At 33.0% G+C, this 23,364-nt stretch overlaps 1 pseudogene; it reads right to left on the reverse strand.

Moving 5' to 3' along the window:
• Window positions 1–2,363: 2,363 nt before the first annotated feature.
• On the reverse strand, window positions 2,364–3,547 carry LOC120151198 (annotated as a pseudogene).
• Between the last annotated feature and the right edge of the window lie 19,817 nt (window positions 3,548–23,364).

Raw genomic sequence — 23,364 nt, forward strand, 5'->3', positions numbered from 1 at the left:
CTAAATTAACTTTTGAAGCTGATATATATCAATTAGAAATCAGTTTGTAATATTTTCAGCACAATAAGTAGATGCTTATGTCGAAAGTTTTGTTTGTATGTAACTTTCACTTTGATTTTGAATGGAGGTGGCAAATTATTGACTTCCTCAATATAATTTCAAGATCTTAAAAAAATCTAAATAAAAAATATTGACACGATACTACATGAGAAATATTGACATGGCACCACGTGGTAAATTATTGAATGGATGTGGCAAATTACTGATCTCTTTTCACTTTTATTATTAAGATTTAGAATGGACGTGTCTTTCTACGAAGTGTCATGTCAAAATTTCTCTTAGAATGCGTGCTTCAAGGAACAATTCTTAAGTCCACCTAAGCAAAGGCCCGTTTCACGTAATGCACCTTATTGTCACTCTATCTAGACCGGTAAATTTGAGGAAATGGTGTTTGACATGTAATATTATAATAATTTGGGTGATTTTTGGGTAAAAACACTTATATTAAAACCATTTAAATAGTTCAATGATCATATTGACGTAAATTTGAAAATAGTGGTAATTTCACGACCCGACCCTTAGTTATTTGGTCATATATGTAGTTTACCCAATAAGGTTATAAATGAACCATTTAATTTTGATTTTTTGAATAATTTGGGGTAAGTACATAGTAGTATCTGATTAAAGATACTCTTAGCCTTTCGACTTGATCGCTCACACCCCTGACATCTATAGTGTTCGAACCCGTGTGCTCAAGGAATAACAACAATTCTTTCACTACGGAGGCCACTTTAATTCGTGCATTTAATATTGAAGTTATAAACGAGTCACTTAATTAAAACGATTATTAGAAATAGGTTATTGATCTGTTAAATATTAGATGGCTTTTGAACGTTGAATATTTTATTCAATAAAGATATTAGATTTTAGAGAGTCACAATTAATTGAATTGTAACATTAGGATTGTGTGCCACCGTATCAACTATCGTCGATCATTGTATGAGGTGGATGATAAACTCTAAATTTCACTATATGATTCATCTGGATCTCCTCGTCTTCTCAAGCTACTTACCTAACATGCATCCCCGTATGGACAAAAGAATTATAGAAAAAGATAGAATTATGAACAAAAGAAGGTTAATATCACTTAGTCATCAGAATAACGAGTTTATGGGTCATAATTATAAATGTTAAATTTTATTTATTTTAAAAGATAATTGAGAATATATTCATTTTTAATTTCCCAATTGTAAAGATACATATATATTTTATTCAACCAAATGAATCCCAACATCTCACAATCTCCCAAGGGTTTGCCTCAGTTATCTCAGTCTTTGCCCATACTTGCAAGCAAATGGGTGAAAAAACAAAGGCTTGAGTGACATGTGGCTTTGAACAAGATATATATATATATATAGACAATTTGGCTACGTTACCAGAATGTAAAATATGGTCAAATTGAAGAATAGTACCAAATACCCATTTATGCAAAATATAGTGACTAATAGGAAAATTTGACTTTATAGATTTAATGTTAAATATTTGGGTTCATATCAAAATTTTAACTTTTAAAAGGTAGATGGACTAAAAATGATTAAATTAGAATATAAAGACCAAAGCACACTACTTACCCATGAGATTTTTACGTTTTATTATTTATTTTATGAATCTATTTGCATTTGTTTTCCAATACCAGAAATGTTGAAACATTTAGCTGCTCAAGTTTAGAATGGAAAATAAGTAGCAAACCCATTGACTTGACCAGGTCAAAGACATTGGAACCCCCACTCTATTAAAATTAAATCTATTATTAAACGATCATATCTATTTATTTCGTCAACCTACAAAGAATCTTACATCGACATTGAAGTTAATATACGAACTTCCATAAAAGACTGAAAAGAGGATCTAAACTCTCTCTTCTCTTTCGAAACTCTTTATTGTTCATTTCCTTGAACTCGCATTCTTTATCTTTTTCAGAGAATCATCAAATACGACTTTTCATTAAAATCGAAAGAAGTGAACCACCAATCACCTCCATAATCAATCTTTATTAAACTAGATAAGATTTGTTAAATTAATTATTTTTACAGGCTGGAGTTTTAAGGGTACTTAAAAGAACTAGCAAACCACATATTCTTACTTCAACAACCACAACATTATTAGCAATGGAAGTTGGTAGGTGTCGGATTATCTTCCATCATTTTTATTTAATCATATATAAACCCCATGGAGAATTTCAAATCAAATAATGACTTTTTATTTTATAAAATTGAACATTTCTCATGTTACAAATTTGATTTAACTCTCTCAACCTCTATGTTAAATGAGAGAGAGAGAAACAGAACACTAAACCTCTGGTTTTAAGCCTCCAAATAAACAGGTAAAGGTGCATTTTGGACCCTCTGCTATGACCAAAAGAGAAAAAAGATCTCTTCACTCTGCTGCTACTGCAACCTTCAATGGAGCTAACCTCCGTCGCTTACTGCAGGCCCCGGTTCAATCTTATGGCTTCTTGAACGGCTAAAAGTAGCCGACGATCCGCCGATGAATCCATTGAAATAGACATTTTTATTGGCTGAATTGCAAACTGTTCATCTTTGTATCTAATGTCATTGCATTCATCTCCCATGCTTGTCACCTTGGCGAAGGACTAATTGAACGAGTCGGTAACTAGGCCATGTTCAATCTTTCTTGAGCACCAAGGAACGTTTGATGCGTGGAACGACTACGGTTGTTGTTGCTACCTATTTCGATCACCACAAAATCTTCATTTCCATTAATGATGGTCTCAGTGTATGGATTCGGATCATGCGGAGTTGAGCTCGGAGCAACGATGGGGTTAGCTTGGAACTGACGTTGGCTCGAGACGCTGGTTCGACAAAGCGGACAATTCGAATTGTTTTGTAGCCAAACATCGATGCAATCGATGTGAAAAATATGGCTGCAGTCCGGTATCATCCTCAGCTTCTCGTCCTGCTCTAACTTGTTCAAGCAAACAGCGCATTCACAAAAGCTTCTACATTTTGAATCTTTATGGAATCGAACTATCGGATTTCTCCTTATAACGGATTCATCGAGCCCTCAGTGTCAACGTTACATTGCCGGTAAGTACACCATTAAAGGGACTTTGTGTCATCCTCGAGACAAAGAGAGTCGCCTCAAATTATCAATCCTTCGCCAATTGAGACAACACTTGATGACGAAGATGTAATAGCTGAGTAACAAGAAGGATGTTGCTAGAATCCCCACCACAGCAATGGCTATAATGGGGAAACTTGGGTCGGATGAACGGGAATGAGACACCAAGACAGAGCTCCCTGTACTTAAGAATTTGGTTTTTCTTACAAGATCCATTTTTTTGAAAAAGAACTGGTTTTTTTAGACAATGCAAGGAAAAGGGTTTATTTGGACCTTGTTAAATGCTTGAAATCCATTGAAACATCAACAAAACAAGCATTGAATGGGTTGAAGATAGGTTTCGGAAAAGAGACAGGTGAAGGGGAATAATATGAAGAAGAGAGGAAGAAATCAGGCAGACTATAGATGAGGGAGTTGCTAAAATGGGGACAAGAAAAAGGCTACATTATTTAGAGAGATAATTAGTCAAATTTTGTTTTTAGCGCTCGTAGTATACATTTATTATAGATTTAGTCCTTATACTATAATTTGGTCGGCTTTAGTTACATTCTTTTTAAATTTTATAACTTCCATTCTGATTCAAATAGACATCACGATTAAATTACCCTTCAACGTTTTTATAAATGATCACTTTAGCCCACTTTAGCTCCAAATGTTTCAATTTTTTGGGTCAAAATATCCCTATTGGAAGGGAAATGTTAGTTGACCAACATTAAACACATGATGTTGACGTGATATTTTCATATGTGCTTAATTGTTAATATGACATATTTCATGTCATTCTAGTGATGATGTGATATGTCACATCACTCTAGTACGTGTCATATAACCTAAAGTGATGATATGACATGTATCATGTCGTTTATAGTGATAACATGGCTTATATCATGTCATAAAAAGTTATGACACGTCACATATATAGCAGTGTTGTGGCATGTATCATGTAATATATAGTGATAATGTGACAGTAATTAAGTACACGTGAAAATATCACGTTAGTAATATATAACGATTGTTAGTCATAATGTTTTCCTTTCAACATGAGGTATTTTGACAAAAAAATTAAAACATTGGGACTAAAATAATCCAAAAAAAGAACTAAAGTGATCATTTGTACAAACATTGAAAATAAATTTATCATTACGTCATCTAAATAATACATATACAATAAGACTAAACTATTGTAGTCTAAAATTGTAACGCCCTAAACACGATTGGGCCAAAAGTGCCAATGACACATAATTTAAAATCAAAATAATATATCTTGAGGTTTATAACTCAAATACATAAGTAAGGTTCTATGAATACACATGCCCAATAAAGCTACAGTACAATACTCAGAAGGACATGCTGGAAGTCTTGCTGTAACAGTGCTCCACAAACTGCTCCAACTACTAACTTGGCAACGGAAAATGTCTGAAGGCTGAGCTTACAAAGCCCAACAGTATAATCACTAATCTAGAGCAGCATTAAGAGTTTCATAAACATAAACGTTCTAAAGATTTGGCACTAAGATGTAGGCAAATACATGATCTTAATCAAGTGTTACCTACTTAAGGCTTAAATCTCTTAGTCCTCGGTCAAGGGACTCTCCATGAGTACACCTCTATTGAGTCTCTACTCAGATTGACTATAACTGCTTTGCATTATCTAAATGCAACTCTAACTCGAGTACGTACTATTTATATGAAATGCTGACTAGTATCTGACCTCACAAAGCCATCAGACACTAGCAACTGCAGATATCACGTCCGGCTAATCCACCCCTCGTGAGTGTTAGGACTAGTACTCAAATTAGTTGTTGAAGTGCCTCGCACATTTGCTGTGGTGTATCCAGGTAAGGACTTCACACCTGCCAACCCACCCTTCATGAGAATTAAGGCTTTGATACATAGTTAGCAGCAAAAATGCCTCGCGCACTTGCTTTAGGTTTTCTCAGATATCCTATACCACTAGATGATCGTCACCGCCTGAACTGGATTGTTGTGACTATGCATGCATACCTAAGGCCCAGAGGGCACACAACACTGACATTACTAAACGACTCCTCATGAGTGTTCGCGCCTCACACCCTCACTAGCTCCTGAAGTGTCTCGCACACTGACAATGAATTACTAAGGCAACTAAGGTAACCTGGGTATACCCTAGCATAAATGGAATAATAAAGGTGAGATTATCCTCACACAAGTTGCTATCTCGCTCATTCTCTCTTTTAGAACGTTATGTGAAGTCTTATTGGTCAGTTGCTACTGATATCTAATAGGTTGCTCTATTTGGGTCATCTAAACTTAAGGGCATTTTAGCCACTCTCTACCTCTAGCAAAGTATTTACACGTTCTCGGGGTTTTACGATGAATTTAGTGTTTACTGATCACCAACTTAATTATTTGCTAGCACAATACCTGACTCGTGTTCAACTCTGAGTAGAAACACTCTAGTTAATCTTTCTACGTTTTCCTTAATTCAGTCTCGAATTAGAGGGACGACAGTACATCCACTATTTAGTGCCATTCCAGTCGTTCACGACTTCGCTGACTAATACTTTGATGAGATCGTCCAACTATTTACTGGTACTTTCTCAGCAAAGATCCATCATTCTTAGATACTTTCTACGTACTTGACTGAAGAAACATAAATGCCTCACGCCTATTATGGTTACTCCGGTTGTAAACCACTCCTACGAGTTTATTCGGGCCCCTTTAGCCCTTTTCATCCTTCAAGGACTAAGTCTTGCTAAAACAGATCTTCCTTAGCTCTTACGGGCCTTAACGGGTTTAAAATTGACCATCTGAAGCAAGTAACATCGATATCCTACGGTCAAGTATCGATACCCTTATGAGTATCAGTACAAAAATGCATTATATTTTTAAAATTGAGGCCCAGTATCAATACTGGCACCCTAAGTATGGATACTGCAGGGGCAATATCGATGTTGTCCTTGGCAGTATTGAAACTCCTTGCCTAAATCCCTAATTTTTGCTCTAATTAAACCATTATCGATATTGTTCATCCCAATATTGATACTTGAACCTAAAAATGGTTTATTTAGGCTCGAGAATCACCCAAATATCATCCTAAATGACTTGGTTTGGTTTTTAATCTTATTATGAAGCTTTAGTAATTTATTTAGGGTTGTAAGGTAGCTTAAAAATATCTAATAAACCTCTAAAATGTCATTTGATCTTGATATCAAATATAAAACCTAAAATGCTTAAATATTCAAATCTTAAAAAAATCTCCAAATTTATGAAAACTTAATACTCCAGAATATTAGAAATACACTACCTTGGTTGTAGAAACTTAAAATGAAGCCCTTTGCTTAGCCAAACTCATTTCCTTGGTGATTTGGATGAAAACTTCCACTTTTCTCTTTAACTTTAAAAAACCAAGGCTTGATTCATTAAAACTACGATGCTAGATGGATTACGAGCAAAAAAGCATGAAAAAGTCTTAAACTCTTACCACCCTTGAAGAGAAAGAAGAAGAAAGATATATGAAGAAATGGAAGGGAAATGGATATGAAAGAAATAAATAGGCTCATCTTTTAGAAAATGAGGTAATAAAGCTTTTGGTCCTTTCTAATTTTCTACTAATTAAAAATCTTCTTTTGATGACTAATTGGGCTCGATCCCGACCCAATTAAGCTCAACAACTTAAATTAAAAATCTGCAACTTCATATTAATAACATTTTTTTATTGAGCTAAGTTGATTGCAAAGTAGTATATGTCGTAACCGGTTTTTGCCTGGGCACAAAATTTTATTTGGTGGGAAAATAATGTGGATAAATGGTTTTTATTGAAATGTTTTGAGAGTCGTCATCGACCTTTTTGGGTTAGGTAGGTCGAATACCTAAAAATCATCTTTTAAAATAGTTTTTAAGAAAACATCATTTAAAAGATAAACTGGTCTGCGTTTAACCAAAAATTCATTTTTTTAATAATGAAAAGGGATTCATGGTCGGTTACATTTGGGGAAGGATTAGCACCCCCACAACGCCCAAAATTGGTACCTGTTGATTATAAATTATCTCTAATAATAAAATTTAAGAGATTGATATTTCTAAAAAATATTAAATAATATATATATTTAGGGTTTAGTAAATATGACATTTATTTATTTAAAAATATCAGAAAAAGAATCTAGTTACCTTAAGACTGTTAAAATAATGAAGTGAATATATACTTATAAGTAGGATATTTATTATTTTTAAAGTACCAGACGTCCAATTATTTACGTCTTTCTTAGTAATTTTAATATTTATAAAATATTAATTAAATTTATTATTTAATTTTATATATTATAAATATTAATAAATATAATGAAAATATAATAATGGAAATTATATTTGTTTTAAATAATATTTTTATTTAAAAATATCAAATGACTTCTAGTTGTTTTAAGACAGCCCAATTTAATATAAAATAATAAATATTAATATTTAAACAAATATATATATATATATATAGATAAATAATAATAAATAAGTAATAATTTAAACATATTAAAATAATAAAATAATATAAAATGCAAATAATAGTAATTAAAAAATAAACAATAAGATTAAAATGTAATATTAAATTAGTGAACATAATGAATTATAAAAAAAAATAGTACTAGTAGTATAATTAGCCCTTAATTATTAATAGGTGATTAAAATAAATATTAATTAAATAATGAGGGACTAAATAAAGTATTTAACCAAAACTATATATAATTAGGTCAAGGACTAAATTATAATAAATAGCAATTCGGGAACGAAATTAAATTTTTTGAAAATTTAATTTAGTGACTAAAATAGAAATATACAAAACCCGGGGGATAACGCATATGGTTTTCCCATAAGGGAAATTACACAAAGGCCCTCACCAAAACGACGTCATTTTGGTGAGGGTATTAAAACCCTTTAACCGGCCCTAACCCCTTCATTCTTCTCATTTTTTTCTTTCTTCTCTCTCTCTAGAAGAGAGAAAAAAAATTTCCCTCATCTATCTCTATATATCTCCGCCCGGAGGAGCCCGGGGGCCGGCCGGCACCTTGCTTCGCCGTCGGCGACCGTACGTGGTGGCCGGAAATTATAAATCTTACCCAAATCAAAGTTCTTTCGATATTAAAGCCGAATCCGGCCTCCTCTTTTCCTAAAAATCCCCCAAACCCCGTAGATCTAGGTTTTATTTACCTTCGATGTTTATCTCCGGCGACGTTTGGGCTCTCCGAGGGCGAACAAGGCGTCAAGGGTAAGGCTTCTATACATTTCCTTCTTTCTTTCGTTTCTGTTTGCTATTGTGGTTGTTCTGTTTGCTGTGGTTCTCTGTCTGTTAGTTGTTGTGGGTATCTTGGTTTTCTGTTCTCTGTCCTTGCTCGCTGTCGTTCTGTGTTTCTTTCTTTGCAAGGGATGGTGGATGGATTTTATAGCCTCGATGAGGCTTACTTTGGACCGGTCACAGAGGGGGTTTACGGTGAGTCACCGAATTATGTGGTGACTCATCTTGTAGCTGCAACGTGGGGGGCAGCTGGCTCTTCTGGAGGTTTCGTCGGAGGTCTCGGCGTGGCACGAGCGTCGGCAACGAGTTGTTAGACAAAATGGCAGTGGAGTGTCGGCAGTGTGTAGACGTAGGGTGGCTGGAATCTTCCCAGCAGCGGTGGCATAGGATAACCTAGGGTTAGGAAACCCTACAGCTTTTTACTGGACCTTCTATGGACCGTTGGATCTCTCAGATCCAACGGCTGAGATTGACTGGCGGCTGGGATCTAAGGATGCTAGTTGGGTTTAGGGTTCTACTATTGGGCCAGAACTGGGTCGGGTCTTCAATTGGATTGGGCTCCGGGATTTGTAATTGGGTCGTGTAATCTGGGCATGTTTGTAATAATAATAATATTAATAATAAAAAATAAATAAATAAATAAATAATAATAATAAACAAAAATAATAATAAAAAAAAATAAAATGAAAAAAAACTAGTGTCTCTGGTATCTGTTCTGAGTATTCTCAACTATTTTACAACGAACATTTAATCACCCTTGCCATCACTGGTGCTCGAACTCGAGACCTTTAGGAACAACAATAATTCTTTTAAATAAATACATAATTCGGTTCGTATATTAATAAGTTCATATTTATTATTTATATCATGATCGAAGAATCAAAATTTGAAAAGTACTAAGAATGAAAATTATCAAATTAAAGTACTAAGAACAAAAATTATCCAATTAGAACATAGGGACTAAATCCATAATTTATGGATAGTACAAGAGCTAGTAGAAGAATTTAACCAAAAACGTTTATTATAAGGAAGAGAAAAAAAAATGGGTATGAAGGAGCGTATTGGTTAATTTCTCTCTTCCGTGACAAGTTTGGCTTCGGAAAATAAAGACTGTTGATTCAGAGTTTCGGTGTCTCGGTTATTGAACTTATTTTATTTAAAAATATATTATTTTGGTTAAATAACGAACGGCAGGTGTGAATGGAAATGGAATAAAAAACTTTAGGGATTAAAATTGAAAGGATTGACCCACTATAATCGATGATATAGTTTGCTATGAAACGTAAGTATAAAAGATACGAATGATATGTTTATTGTTAAATATGTTGAAAATCTTTCGAATACACATTATTTTGTAATCGCTCTAAGATTAATAAAGATTCAGATTATTTGTCTATAATTGTCTTAGACTTTCGAGTTAAATATTGACAAATACTCGTATTCATTAAAGATAAATTGTGATTGAATTGGAGTATATCATTGGTCAATAAGTTATGACTTATTGATTGAATTTGCATCTATATTTGTTCGGATTAATTGATTGAATTTGTATCCATTATTTGTTCGAATTAACTGATTTAATTTTTAGTTCTTCATTTATATAGTAACTTTTTTTAATTTTATGTAATTAATTTATATATTTATATTTTTAAAAAGTAAATATAAAATGGGAACATGGAGGGGCCTGTGGAACAACAGTTAAATTAGAGAGTTTACCTGGTGAAATGAATTGGATTCATCAATTTAAGAGAAAACATATACTATTGCTTATCGTTTTTTATTCGTGTTGTCAATTAATTCAATTTTCAATTTGGGTTATTTCTAAAAATATTATTCCTTTTTGGAAAAAAAATATTTTGTTTGGTTATTTCTTTTGTCTGTTGACTTCGACTGACCCAAGTGTTTGCTGCTTCGTTATTTTTGTATAATTTACCTTTGACCATCAATGCATTCTTGCAAAATGATCTCCAATTAGCAATGCTTGTGTTAGGAGCACGTGCTGTCACGCGTAATCAGTGTGAGTATAAAATCAAAGATGGACCGAGAAAGTATGACGAGAATGATCGTATTTTTAGATATTTTTTATATTTTCTATTAATAAATTATTTTCGTCTCTTAACATTTTATAATTAAGTCATGACGTCGATTTCGAGAAATGACTTCTTTAATAATAATAAATGTCCTCTTCATCCAACCATTATTCTCTTTAAAAGATCTATGGTGGGCTCATTTATTATGTCAAATTCCAATCTTTTGTCGAACGACAATATTCATTAAATTTCTTAGTCTCACAATAGTTATCATGATCCGAAGCCTTACAAAAGTATTAGGAGTCGCTATAAAATCCTCAGCAAATACTGTAAAGGAGATTTATTACTCACAAACTCTTTTTGATACACTTGTGATCTGAAAATTTTCTTTAATTTTTCTTCTCTCCCTCTTCATTAAAACAAAAGATTTGTACAATGATTAACTGTAATCTAACCACCGACTTTGATTCTCTATCCAAATTAAAAGAGATGAACCGTTTATAGTCATCCAAATTAAAATTTTACCATCAAGAAGATGAAAACAGTGTGTAATACCTTAATTTTGTCCAACGACCTTCACTTGTGAGCAAAATACAATGATTAACTGTAATCTAACCACCGACTTTGATTCTCTATCCAAATTAAAAGAGATGAACCGTTTATAGTCATCCAAATTAAAATTTTACCATCAAGAAGATGAAAACAGTGTGTAATACCTTAATTTTGTCCAACGACCTTCACTTGTGAGCAAAAAAATGGTCCCTTTCCCATGATTATTCTTTGCCAGACGGTTGGAGGCAGAATGACAGGGCACTAAATGATCCTCCTCAGCACGGATTTGGCAGGATTCACATGCAAAACAACAAAAGCAAAAAATGTATTTGTTCATTTGTCTAATTTGTAAATCGGGTTATAAAAACCCAAACTTAAAATGATACTTTTTACTTTGACAAATTTAAAATGAGTGAACCTCTTTTGAAATATTTCACTTCATGAAAATGATTTAATTCACTTGATTTTTATTTAAAAAATGTTGTTCCCTTACTACGTGAATTGACAAAATTTGAAATATAGTCATGTTGGACGTAATTTCGTTAACCCACGACGCGAGACATGATACTTAAATAAACACACAATAAATATTTATTTATTAAAATAATTTCGTTATTAAAAAATAAATTTATATAAAAATATATCTTTAAAATGAAAAATGTTTATATATCTTAAAAATAGAATACAAACAAATATTGAATAATAATAAAATACCAACTTTATTCGAATAACCCTCGAAAGGGCACTCTAGATATTTGGAGATCTTCCATAGGTTAGTTGAATAACAAGAGATTTTATGAATATATACTAAATCATTGAAAGGACACATTCCAAAAATATTATACAGGTGTAATAAAACAAGAAAACATCATTAATAAAATATATAATCTACATATAATATATCATATATTAAATATTTACATAAAGATATGAAATAAATACGTATATAATAATAATAATAATAATAATAATAATAATAATAATAATAATAATAATAATAATAATAATGATGATGATGAGACTAAAATGAAACAATAAAAAGTATAAGGATTAAAATATGAAAGATAAATAAACAAGGACCAAATCAGAACAACTAACAAATATCATAATGCTATTAAAAAATAGTCCATGTCATTTAATACTAAAATAATGATCAAATAAAACAAAAGTAAATTTACAAGGACTAAATACATATAATCCATTAAATATTAAAACAATGTCTGAAATGTAACGCGTGTGAAGTTCAAAGTCCAAATTAAAAGAATCAGAATTTCTTTTGATGATCAAAATGAAACATTACAATAAGACAAGGACCTCTCGCACAGATTACTCACTAAAAAGCAGGTCACACTCCCACTCTTCGTAAATGGCAACGTTTCTAGAGAGATAAAAGCCTAAAATCAAGGCTTAAACTTCTAAAGCCTTTTTCATTTTCTTCTTTTAGTTTCTAAAGAAAGAGAGAGAAAGTTTATAATCTCTCAACTCCCCCTCTCACTGGAGACATGGCCACCGGTCATTGTTCACGATGGCTGGAAGGGGAAAAAACACCCTCAAAACGATAATCTTTTCTTTCTTAACCCGAATCCGAGCCCCCTTTAGCCTATGACCCACCTTATAAACTTAGATCTACAAAAATACCTTTCGAAATCCGTCAAAAATCGATGACCCTTTGGCTTCCCAGCGAGCTTCAAACATGATTAGGACTTCTTTCTTCTCCTTTCTTATTTTCCCTTTTTTTCTAAGAACCCTATAAAAGGCTATTTTTGTGCGTTTTTACTTATGTTATTCTTTGTTTTAAAGCCCATGTCGTAGCATTTAGAGTGTATTTAGGTCATGTAGATTGTATTTGGTGGTAAGTCTTGTTGCATCACATATTTATTGAAAATTGGCGTTGCTGAGGGAAAGGTCTTGCTTTTGTGGTGTTGTGCATGCGATGAAAGCTTAAGGAGAAGATGTGGCTCCTTTAGTATTTTGTAGATGAAAAATTGAAAGACTTATCATAGTGAAAGGTGGACAGCAGAATCTGGAGCAGAAAAGACAAAATAGCAAAATTATATTTGCGAAGCTGTCCAGCCACACATGACTCATTGCCCTTGCTGTAAATTTTTGGGACCACTTACCACAATAACTACCCATTCACGTGAGGATGATGCCACCTAGGGTACAAAGGGAATTTTGGGCCCAAAACCTTAGAAAAATTCTCTCTATAAATACCTAAGGTGCCTTAAATTTTAAGAGGAATCTTTGGGAGGTGACCTAAGATAAAGGCAGATGCATATTTTCCATTTCCTTCTTCCTTTTTCATCCATTTTTCATGGTGTCCTGACACGCGTCATTTTCGCGTCAAAATAATTCCTTAATCCCAAAATAAATATAAAGAAAATATAGCAAGTGGAAAGTAAGGGTCAATCCAACAGAGACTATGCAGTTCCTGATTTAATTATCTTTTTGTTTTTGAACAGTAGAGATAGGGATGAAATTCAAGATTAAAAATACTAAATAAAAATATAAAAATAATGGTGAAATAAAAATAAGATAAAATAGGGGGATTTTGAAAGACTGTTTGAAAATAAGATAAAGATAAATAAAATAGTAATTTGAGTTTGAAAAGAAGACTTGTTGTGAAAAGTAGCCTCAGGCTTTCAACTTTGACTCAGTTTTCTCAGATCATCGAAATAGATTTTACTTCAAGATTCATGTCGGTTACTTGTCTACAAGGACAAATCCTTGTCACTATGCTTTGTATACCGAATACCCAAGTGCAATCTTCAATATCGGTTTGTGAATTGATCTATGCAACAATGTTGTAGATATAAAATGTTGAGGATTGAAAAGCTGGTTGACCGGATTATGTTGTTCCAAATAACTGATTTCGATCTCAGTTTCCTCTTAGCAAACAATTTTGCTATGTTTGTTCCTAGGAAGTCGAATGTGCTTCAACAAACCAGTCTTTCCTCCCACGTTAACCATAACAACATCCAGCCAACGTCGACTTTTGGTTTTGAAAATTGTTTTGATTGAAAATAAGCCCAGAAAAATAGAGAGATCCGAAGCGATTTTAAGTGCCTTATAATTCTCTCGTTTCAACTTTGACTCAATTTTCTCGGATCATCGAAATAGATCTTTACTTCAAGATTCATGTCGGTTACTTGTCTACAAGGACAAATCCTTGTGACTATGCTTTGTATACCGAATACCCAAGTGCAATCTTCAATATCGGTTTGTGAATTGATCTATGCAACAACAATGTTGTAGATATAAAAATGTTGAGGATTGAAAAGCTGTCGACTCGGATTATGTTGTTCCAACAATAACTGATTTCGATCTCAGTTTCCTCTTAGCAAACAATTTTGCTATGTTTGTTCCTAGGAAGTCGAATGTGCTTCAACAAACCAGTCTTTCCTCCCACGTTAACCATAACAACATCCAGGCCAACGTCGACTTTTGGTTTTGAAAAATTATTTGATTTGAAAATAAGCCCAGAAAACAGAGAGAGATATCCGAAGCGATTTAAGTGCCTTATAATTCTCTCGTTTGGAATTGAGCTTTCGCTTTACCCTTCGGCTTAAAAGAAAATTAGCTAAGCATGACCAAAGTCATACTTAGCATATTTGAAATACTTAAAATAAGTAAAAAAAATACAAAAACCTGAAAGAAAATAGAAGAGAAAATTTTATAAAGCTAGAGAGAAGAAGAAGAGTAAATTCTCAGTTGTTGAGAGATATGTTTAGGCTTACCTTGAGAGGGTATTTATAGCCTTCAAAATACTAAAACAAGGTAAAGATAAATCCCAAACTAAAGAAAATAAATCCTAATTAAAATACTTAAAATTATTTAAACTAAATACTAAAACAAAGATAAGATAAAATATAATATTTAAAATAATATCCTAAAACACGAGTTTAATTCAAATTCGAATTGCAAAAACGTGCAGCTGATCCATTTGTTCTTCTAGAAGCGCTGGCTGGACCTTCTAGACGGTGATGATGTCATCGCCACGTTAGATGTTTCATGCCCACTAATCCATCTTTGATTCCGGAAAAAAAAAAAGCAAAATTATGTCTTTTAGTGCAATTTCCAGAATCTAGAGTCCTGCACAAAAAATGAATCAAACAAACAAATAATCCATAAAAACCAATGATTAAGGAGCAATTTAAAGCAAAAATATTAACCAAATAAAACACTTATAAAATTCCCTTCACTTATTCAATGCTTGTCCTCAAGCATTCATCAATTAATACATCAAAATCATAAGTTGCCATCTTCAATCCCTTATTATTCCTCAAACTTCCAATCGAACTAATTCCATGACAATTGCCAAATTCAATGTACAATCATGCTAAGACACAACTAAGAAAATTTAAAGAAAGCAAGTTATCCAATTAATTGCCAACTTTAATGAAACATGACTCAATACCTCACAAAGATTCACACATATCCGCTCAAAGTGTTTGGGGTTAATGAAATTGCTCAAACCGAAACTAACCAAAATATTACCATAGGCTTGGAATCCAATCAAGTATCCACTACTAAAAATGAACATAATGCATTATTCAAGGGGGCTTTAAACAAGGTGTAACGAGGATTAGGTTAGGGTAGGGAAAAGGCCATGATGATCGGTTTAAGTACCAAGACAAGATATTAAATCAATTAGGAACAATCCACGAACTAACATGAAGCACAATGAAAAATTAAACAAGGAAAAAGAATAAATGAAAGGCAAATGAAACGATCGATTTTCCTTCTTTTTTTCTTTTTTTTTTCATTTGAACAAAGTGTCTCTCTTTTTTTTCTGCTATTCGAAATAGTGAACATTTTTTTCGACTTTTTTTTTCGTGGAACAAGAGTGATACAAGATCTCAAGTCTCAACAAGGGTGTGAAAAGAGGGGAAAAATAAAAAGAAAGACTTCGGGTTTAATTATGAGATGTAAAACAAAGAAAGGGAAATAGACTCAAATGTGGTTCACTAGTGGATATATAAATGTGTAGGCTTTTTGGAAAAGTGGGTTTATCGTAGGTGCCCCTATCACATTAAAACACTACGTTCAACATGTAGTCTCGATATGCATTGTGATTACAAGTTCTAGAATATATTAATTTGTTTGGCACACTCAAATTAAACAATGAGCAAGAAAGAAAATGTATGATCTTACATGAAAAGTTTATATGCACTGAGTTAAGTTCATCTCTATCAACAAAAGCATGAAATAACTATACTCAACAAAAAAATCACCAGCCATACCAATCACCATCATGGAAATTAAATTCGATCAAAACATGGTCACAATTCAAAAGGAAGCAAGAGTATAAATTGAAGTTCAAGAATAGAAACCAATGATTCCAACATATCAATATCAGAATAAATCAAATTCAATCAATCAAAAAAGTTAAAGAAAAAATTGATAGCAAATTCTACCCCCTCACATAGACCAAATTGTCCTAATATGAATATAAAAGCATAAGAGAGGGAACATAAATACTCCCCTGATTTAATGAATATTGCAACCAAGGCCACGGTGAGATGAACTGTTGTAGAGTAGAATGTCAGATAGAGAAGTCATCAGAAGATATATTAAAATTTTCTGCAAAACAAAAAATCAAGAAAAGAATAGATCATTCCAAGATTTTATTCTAAAGCAAGTAGAGTCAAGAAAAGAATTCAATCAAGCTTTATCATTTTCTCTTTTTTTTTCTTTTTTTTTCACTGGTTGAACCAAAATTGTACTATTTTTTTTAACTATTTGAACCAAAATTTTATTGTTGTTTTTTTACATTGCACTGTTCGAATTTGCTGTGTATTTTTCTGCGTTGTTCGAACCAAATCAATTTTTTTCTGCACTGTTCTGTTCAAACTTTTTTGCACAGTTCGAACCAAATCTGTTTTTTTCTGCACTATTTTTTTCTTCCCTGTACTATTCAAATTTTCTGTGTATTTTTCTGCACTGTTCGAACCATTTTTTTTTGCATTGTCCAAACAGTGTATTTCGAAATTCTGCTTCCTTTTTTCCGAATGATTCTTCATTTGTTTGCTGCCACACAATCTCTTCACGCCTTGGGGTCGGGTTTTCACCATTTTATTTCGCTTTCAGTTAGAACAATTCTTCATTTTATCTTGTTTAAAATTCAAGTAGGAACAAAAATAAATAATAATGAGTTGCCTCCCAAAAAATAAATCAAAGAAAAATAAAACAAAAATAAATCAGAAAAATAAAATTGAAAATAAAAATAAAAATTGAACAAACGAGAAATATAAATAATAATGGGTTGCCTACCATAAAGCGCTATTGTTTAACGTCGTTAGCTCGACGACCTGATTCAGACTATAGGTTTCGAGAGAAATGCTTCCTCCACTTCTTACACTTTTTTCAACTAAGAAATTCTACGATCATAATTTTATTTTTTTTCTTGTATATTTTGGCTTTCTAATATGCCTTTCTTAGGATCTTTTTTAGCTTTGAGAGCTTATCCGAAATAATAACCAGTGAAGTAGATTTTTCTCCTAAAAAGGCATTCTTTAAGTGTTTTGGCATTTGTTTCAATTCTATCTCAGGTGCCTGCAAACAAAAGGTAAAATTTTAGTTTTAGAGGAAGGTAAAAATAAATCAGAATTGATTGAAAAAACATTTTCAAACTCCTTTTTTCCTCTTTGTGGCAAAATTCAAGATACATGGAAAAATTATTAGATTCAATATATTCATCAATTAAAGGATCTAAAATATCAACATAATTAATTCTTTCAACTCGATCCGGGTATTTCATTGTTTTGTAAACATCAAATTCAACGATCTCACCATCAAATTCCATTGTCAGTATACCACTTCTAGCGTCGATCTTTGTATGAGCGGTGCTTAGGAAGGGTCGGCCTAAAAGTACTTCGGAATAAGTATTCGACCTATCATGTTCCATGTCAATGACATAGAAATCTTCATGAAAAATAATACATCGACCTTCACTAAGACATTTTCCATCGTTCCCATTGGATAGATCACGGACCGATCAGCCAACTGTATGGTTACTCTCGTTTCCTTCAAAGGTTCGTTAGTAATCATTTTATAAATAGAAATGGCATAATTTAATTGAAACTCCTAAGTCACAAATTGCATGTTTAATTTTAAAATTACATATTTTACAAGGTATGGAGAACATACCTTGATCCTTCATCTTTGGTGGGAGCTTTCGTTGAAAAATTGCAGAAACATGTTCTCCCAAATTTACCTTTTCATGCCCCATTAATTTCCTCTTTATAGTGCAAAGCTCCTTTAAAAATTGATCATACGTCGGTACTTGCCGAATTACTTCAAGAAGAGGTATGTTAACTTGAACTTTCGAAACACCTCTAAGATCTCCCTTTCTTCAGCTCTTTTATCACGCTTTAACAATCTTGATGGGAAGGGTGGTGCGATTTCATGAAAAGAAGAATGAGAAGGATGTGCGTTAGATGTACCTTGTATATCTGGAGGTGGTGTTTCTTCTTGTTATTCTTGATGTGGGACTTTTTCTTCTGAAGCTTCGGGTGAGATGACTGTTCCACTTCGAAGTGTGATGACACTAACATTCTCTCTCAGATTTAACTCCGTTTGAGAAGGTAGTCTTCATTATGATTCCAATTTCCCCACAGTTTGAGCCAATTTGCTCACTTATTTATCTAACTCTTGAAAATGTGTTTTAGTTTGGCTTTGCAATTTTTCGTGGGATGTAATCAGCTTTTCTTGTGAAATTGGTAACTTTTCTATTATTTCCTCCAATGATGGCTTTTTCCTTTGCTGTTAAGGAGGAGGTATTGGTTGATAAGATGGCATTTGATTCGACGCATAGCTAAAATTTGGGTGGTATCTCCATCCCGGATTATAATTATTTCTATATGGGTTGTACGGTTTTGTGGAGGACCTGGAAAGTTTCCTACATCATTGATTTCTGCATTGGCTTATTCTGTATCATCGAGTAGTAGTCTGTCGGATGGTCAAACTTCTTGCATATCCCACATGCTCTTGTTACCCCAGATTTTCCTACAATAAGTGAATTGAAAACATCAATTAACTTATCTAATTTATTTTCAATGGAAAATGTGCTTATCTCATGAACCCTTCGGCTGGTTCACCTGAAAACTGTTCAGAGTTGGCGGCCATGGTTGAAATCAACTCTCTCGTTGTTGTTAGGGTCATGTTGACTAGTTCTCCTCTGCTAGCGAATCTACATTTTCATCTCCATATGTAAAACACCTTCATAAAAGTATTGAAGTAACGTTTCTCACTTAATTCTTGTTGCGAACAACTTGCACAAAGCTTTTTAAATCGTTCCCAATAATCATAAAGACTTTCTTCGGTCTTTTTCTTAATGGAGAGAATGATCCTTCGTAACTCGCTTGCTTTAACCGCTGGGAAGAACCTGTCAAGAAAAAATCGACTCATGTCAGCCCATGAATTAACTGAATTTGGAGGTAAATAAAATAACCAATCTTTAGCCAACTCGGCTAAATAGAAAGGGAAAGATCTCAATTTAATTTGATCTTCGGTAACTCCATATGGTTTCTTGCTAGAGCAAACCATGTGGAACTCCAATAAGTGTTTGTGCGGATTTTCAGTGGGAAGGCCGTGGAAAGTGGGAAGAAGATGAATAAATCCCGTCTTTAATTGAAACGGAGTCAATCCATTAGGAAAATTGATGCATAATGGCATTTGAGTGACAGGAGTTGCGACTAGCTCTCAGATTGTTTGTTCTTCTTTTTCCATCAGGATTTGATCTTCGTTATATGTGTTTGTCTCAGAGTTTGTCTCTGGATTTGATTCTTCTTTTGAACTATGCTCTTTTGTCTCTTTCTTTTTTCTCGAAGCATTTGTATATAGATTCTTCATGCTCGTTCTTTGATCTCCGGGTCAAGATCTACTAATTCTCTCGTGTTTCTTTTGGTCATAAATCATAAACAAAGAAAAATAAATCATTACTTGTCGTTAGTCCCCGGCAACGACGCCAATTTGACACGCGTCATTTCGCGTCAAAATAATTCCTTAATCCCAAAAAGAAATATAAAGAAAATATAGCAAATGGAAAGTAAGAGTCAATCCCACAGAGACTATGAAGTTCCTAATTTAATTATATTTTGTTTTTGAACAGTAGAGTTTGGATAGGGATGAAATTCAAGATTAAAAAATTAAATAAAAATATAAAAATAACGGTGAAATAAAAATAAGATAAATAGAGGGATTTTGAAAGATTGTTTGAAAATAAGATAAAGTTAAATAATAATAAATAAAATAGTAATTTGAGTTTGAAAAAAGGACTTATTGTGAAAAGTAGCCTAAGGCTTTCAGCGTTGACTTAGTTTTCTCGGATCATCGAAATAGATCTTTACTTCAGGATTCACGCTGGTTACTTGTCTACAAGGACAAATCCTTGTGACCATGCTTTGTATACCGAATACCCAAGTGCAATATTCAATATCGATTTATGAATTGATCTAAGTAACAACAATATTGTATATCTAAAAACGTTGAGGCTCGAAAACCTGTCAACTCAGATTATGTTGTTCCAACAATAACTGATTCCAATCTCAGTTTCCTCTTAGCAAACAATTTTGCTAATTGTGTTCCCAGGATGTCGAATGTTCTTCAATAAGCCAATCATTCCTCCCACGTTAACCATAACAACATCCAAACAAACGTCAGCTTTTGATTTTGAAAAATTGTTTTGATTTGAAAATAAGCCCAGACAATAGAGGGAGATATCCGAAGATTTAAGTGCCTTACAATTCTCACGTTTGGAATTGAGCCTTCTCTTTAGCCTTCGGCTTAAAAGAAAATTAGCTAAGCATGACATGACCAAAGTCATACTTAGCATATTTAAAAAACTTAAAATAAAGTAAAAAAAAATACGAAAACTTGAAAGAAAATAGAAGAGAAAATTTTATAAAGCTACAGAGAAGAAGAAGAGTAAATTCCAAGTTGTTGACAGATATGTTTCTAGGCTTACCCTGAGAGGGTATTTATAGCCTTCAAAATCCTAAAAACAAGGCAAAGATAAATCCTAAATTAAAGAAAATAAATCCTAATTAAAATACTTAAAACTATTTAAACTAAAATACCTAAAACAAAGATAAGATAAGATATAATATAATATTTAAAATAATATCCTAAAACATGAGTTTAATTCAAATCTGAATTGCATAAACGTGCGGCTGATCCATTCGTTCTTCTAGAAACGCTGAATGAACCTTCTAGAAGGTACTAACATCATCGCCACATTAGATGTTTCATGCCCAAAGTCATGCCCACTAATCCAACTTTGATTCAAAAAATCAAAAAAACTGCATAGCTGAGCTTCAAGAAGGTAGCAGCTAGACCTCGAGAGAGGCTAGTTTGCTAAGGTGATGGATGGCGGTGGAACTAGGTCACGACAACAACTCATGGGAGTGTTCTTCTCCTTGTACTTTATTTTCACATATATTTGGGCTTGTACTAAATTTGAATGATATTGGATGAACTTAGCCACACCATGTATTACCTTATTTGGTGTTGGATTTGTGTTGGGTGATTTTATTTTATGTTAATGGATGGTTTGATGTTTCTATGTTTAAATGTTGCTTTGCTCACTATTTTTTATCTTTTGATAGATTATCATTTGTTGTAGCGTGATATGCTTAGTCTTGTAAGAGATTTTGAGAGATTGTCATTTTTTAAGTATATATACTTAGTATCGAGAATGTTAGGTTATATCTACATGAGAAAGGGAGCCAAACCAGGATGGGGAGATTCTAACCCATCGTAGAGTTAAGGAGAGGGTTTTATTCGACTAAAACGGATAGGGCTTACTCGATATGCTAGTGTTACAATTCATGCTAAGAGGTATTATCGTAGCATTATTTTTATCAGGTTCTTTGCTTGAGGGAGTTTAGGAGAATTTTTAGCAAATCTTGTCGGGCAACATACTCATAAAAAAAACCATTCCTAGCACAAAATATTGTTTCCATAACAAATCCATGCGAGGTACCTCTACAGAAGTTTGATTGTGCGAGGTTGTCAATCTTATCTAATTTTTCAAGGCTCAATTTATTTTACTGCTTTAGCATACTTTTTCATCTTACTTAATTTCTTGCTTCAGCACACTTTCACAATTTCATTAACTTTCGCCAAAGCAATTTCACTCCACCTCACTCAATTATTGCCACAACATTTCATCACCCTTTATACAAACCATTTGCTACAATTATATTTAAATTTGTCTATACCATTGCATATATATTTAGATTTAGTTCATGACAACTTTGTTTGCTATAGCGTGCTTTTAAAATACCTCCAATCCATGTGCAGACGATACTGAGTCATACTATATTACTTGCATCAATTGTGTATACTTGTATAGATTTACGTGCTATAGGACAATATATTTACATGAGATCATTTTTTATCTATTTTTTATGGCTTTGAATCTCTCCGAGTTCTTTTATTTCTGTATTTGAATGGCTCCTTTTTATGGTTGGCTTGCTTACCTGTTGTATTGATAACCATAGTAAGCCTACTCTTGTAGCGTTGGTAAAGCAAATCGCAGTCTTTAAAGTCCCAAATTTTTTGGGATTAAGTATTATTTTATATGTTTTTGTTTCTATTTGTCCTCTTGATTAATTTGCATTCACTGCTTTGGAACAAGTGCAGTTCAGTGAGGTGATCGACTGCCAGTGGCGATGGTGACAATGGTATGATGGGGCTAGGTGAAGTCTTAATTGCTTCCATTAAATTCCCTGAATTTCTTGATTTTGGTTGGATTTGATTTGATTTTTCTCTCTTTCAGTGTGTTGTTGAGGTTATGACGGTGGAGCGACGTCAAAATTGGCTCAACGGTGGCGGCTGAAGGGTTCGGCATGAGTGCCGATGTGGGTTGCTAACCTTAACCTAGGGTTAACCAAAATTTCACTCCACCTCACTCCATTATTGCCACAACATTCTATCACTCTTTATACATACCATTTGCCACATCTATACTTTTATTTGTTTATACCATTTTAAATATATTTAGATTTAGTTGGTGACAATTTTTGTTTGCTATAGCTTTTCTACTAAAATACCTCCAATCCTTGTGGAGACGATAACCATTCACTATTGTATTACTTGCATCGATTGTGTATATTTAAACAAACGTGCCACAACATAATAAATTTATATGCGATCAAGTTTTTTGTGTCGTTGTCAGTAGAGGTGTGTATTATCATATACAGATATTATCCAATCCAAAATTTCAAATATCTGAAAATTTTGGATCAATAAAATTATGATATGTATCCGATACAAAAAACCTTATATCCGATCCAAGCATAGAGCTCACTTTGAAAAAAGTTAGATTTAAATTTTATATTTTTTTCTCTTCCTCATAATCTAATGTTTTCTGAAA

Source organism: Hibiscus syriacus, unplaced genomic scaffold, assembly GCF_006381635.1.
Source record: "Hibiscus syriacus cultivar Baekdansim isolate YM2019G1 unplaced genomic scaffold, ASM638163v2 tig00002799_pilon, whole genome shotgun sequence".
Classification (NCBI taxonomy): Eukaryota; Viridiplantae; Streptophyta; class Magnoliopsida; order Malvales; family Malvaceae; genus Hibiscus; species Hibiscus syriacus.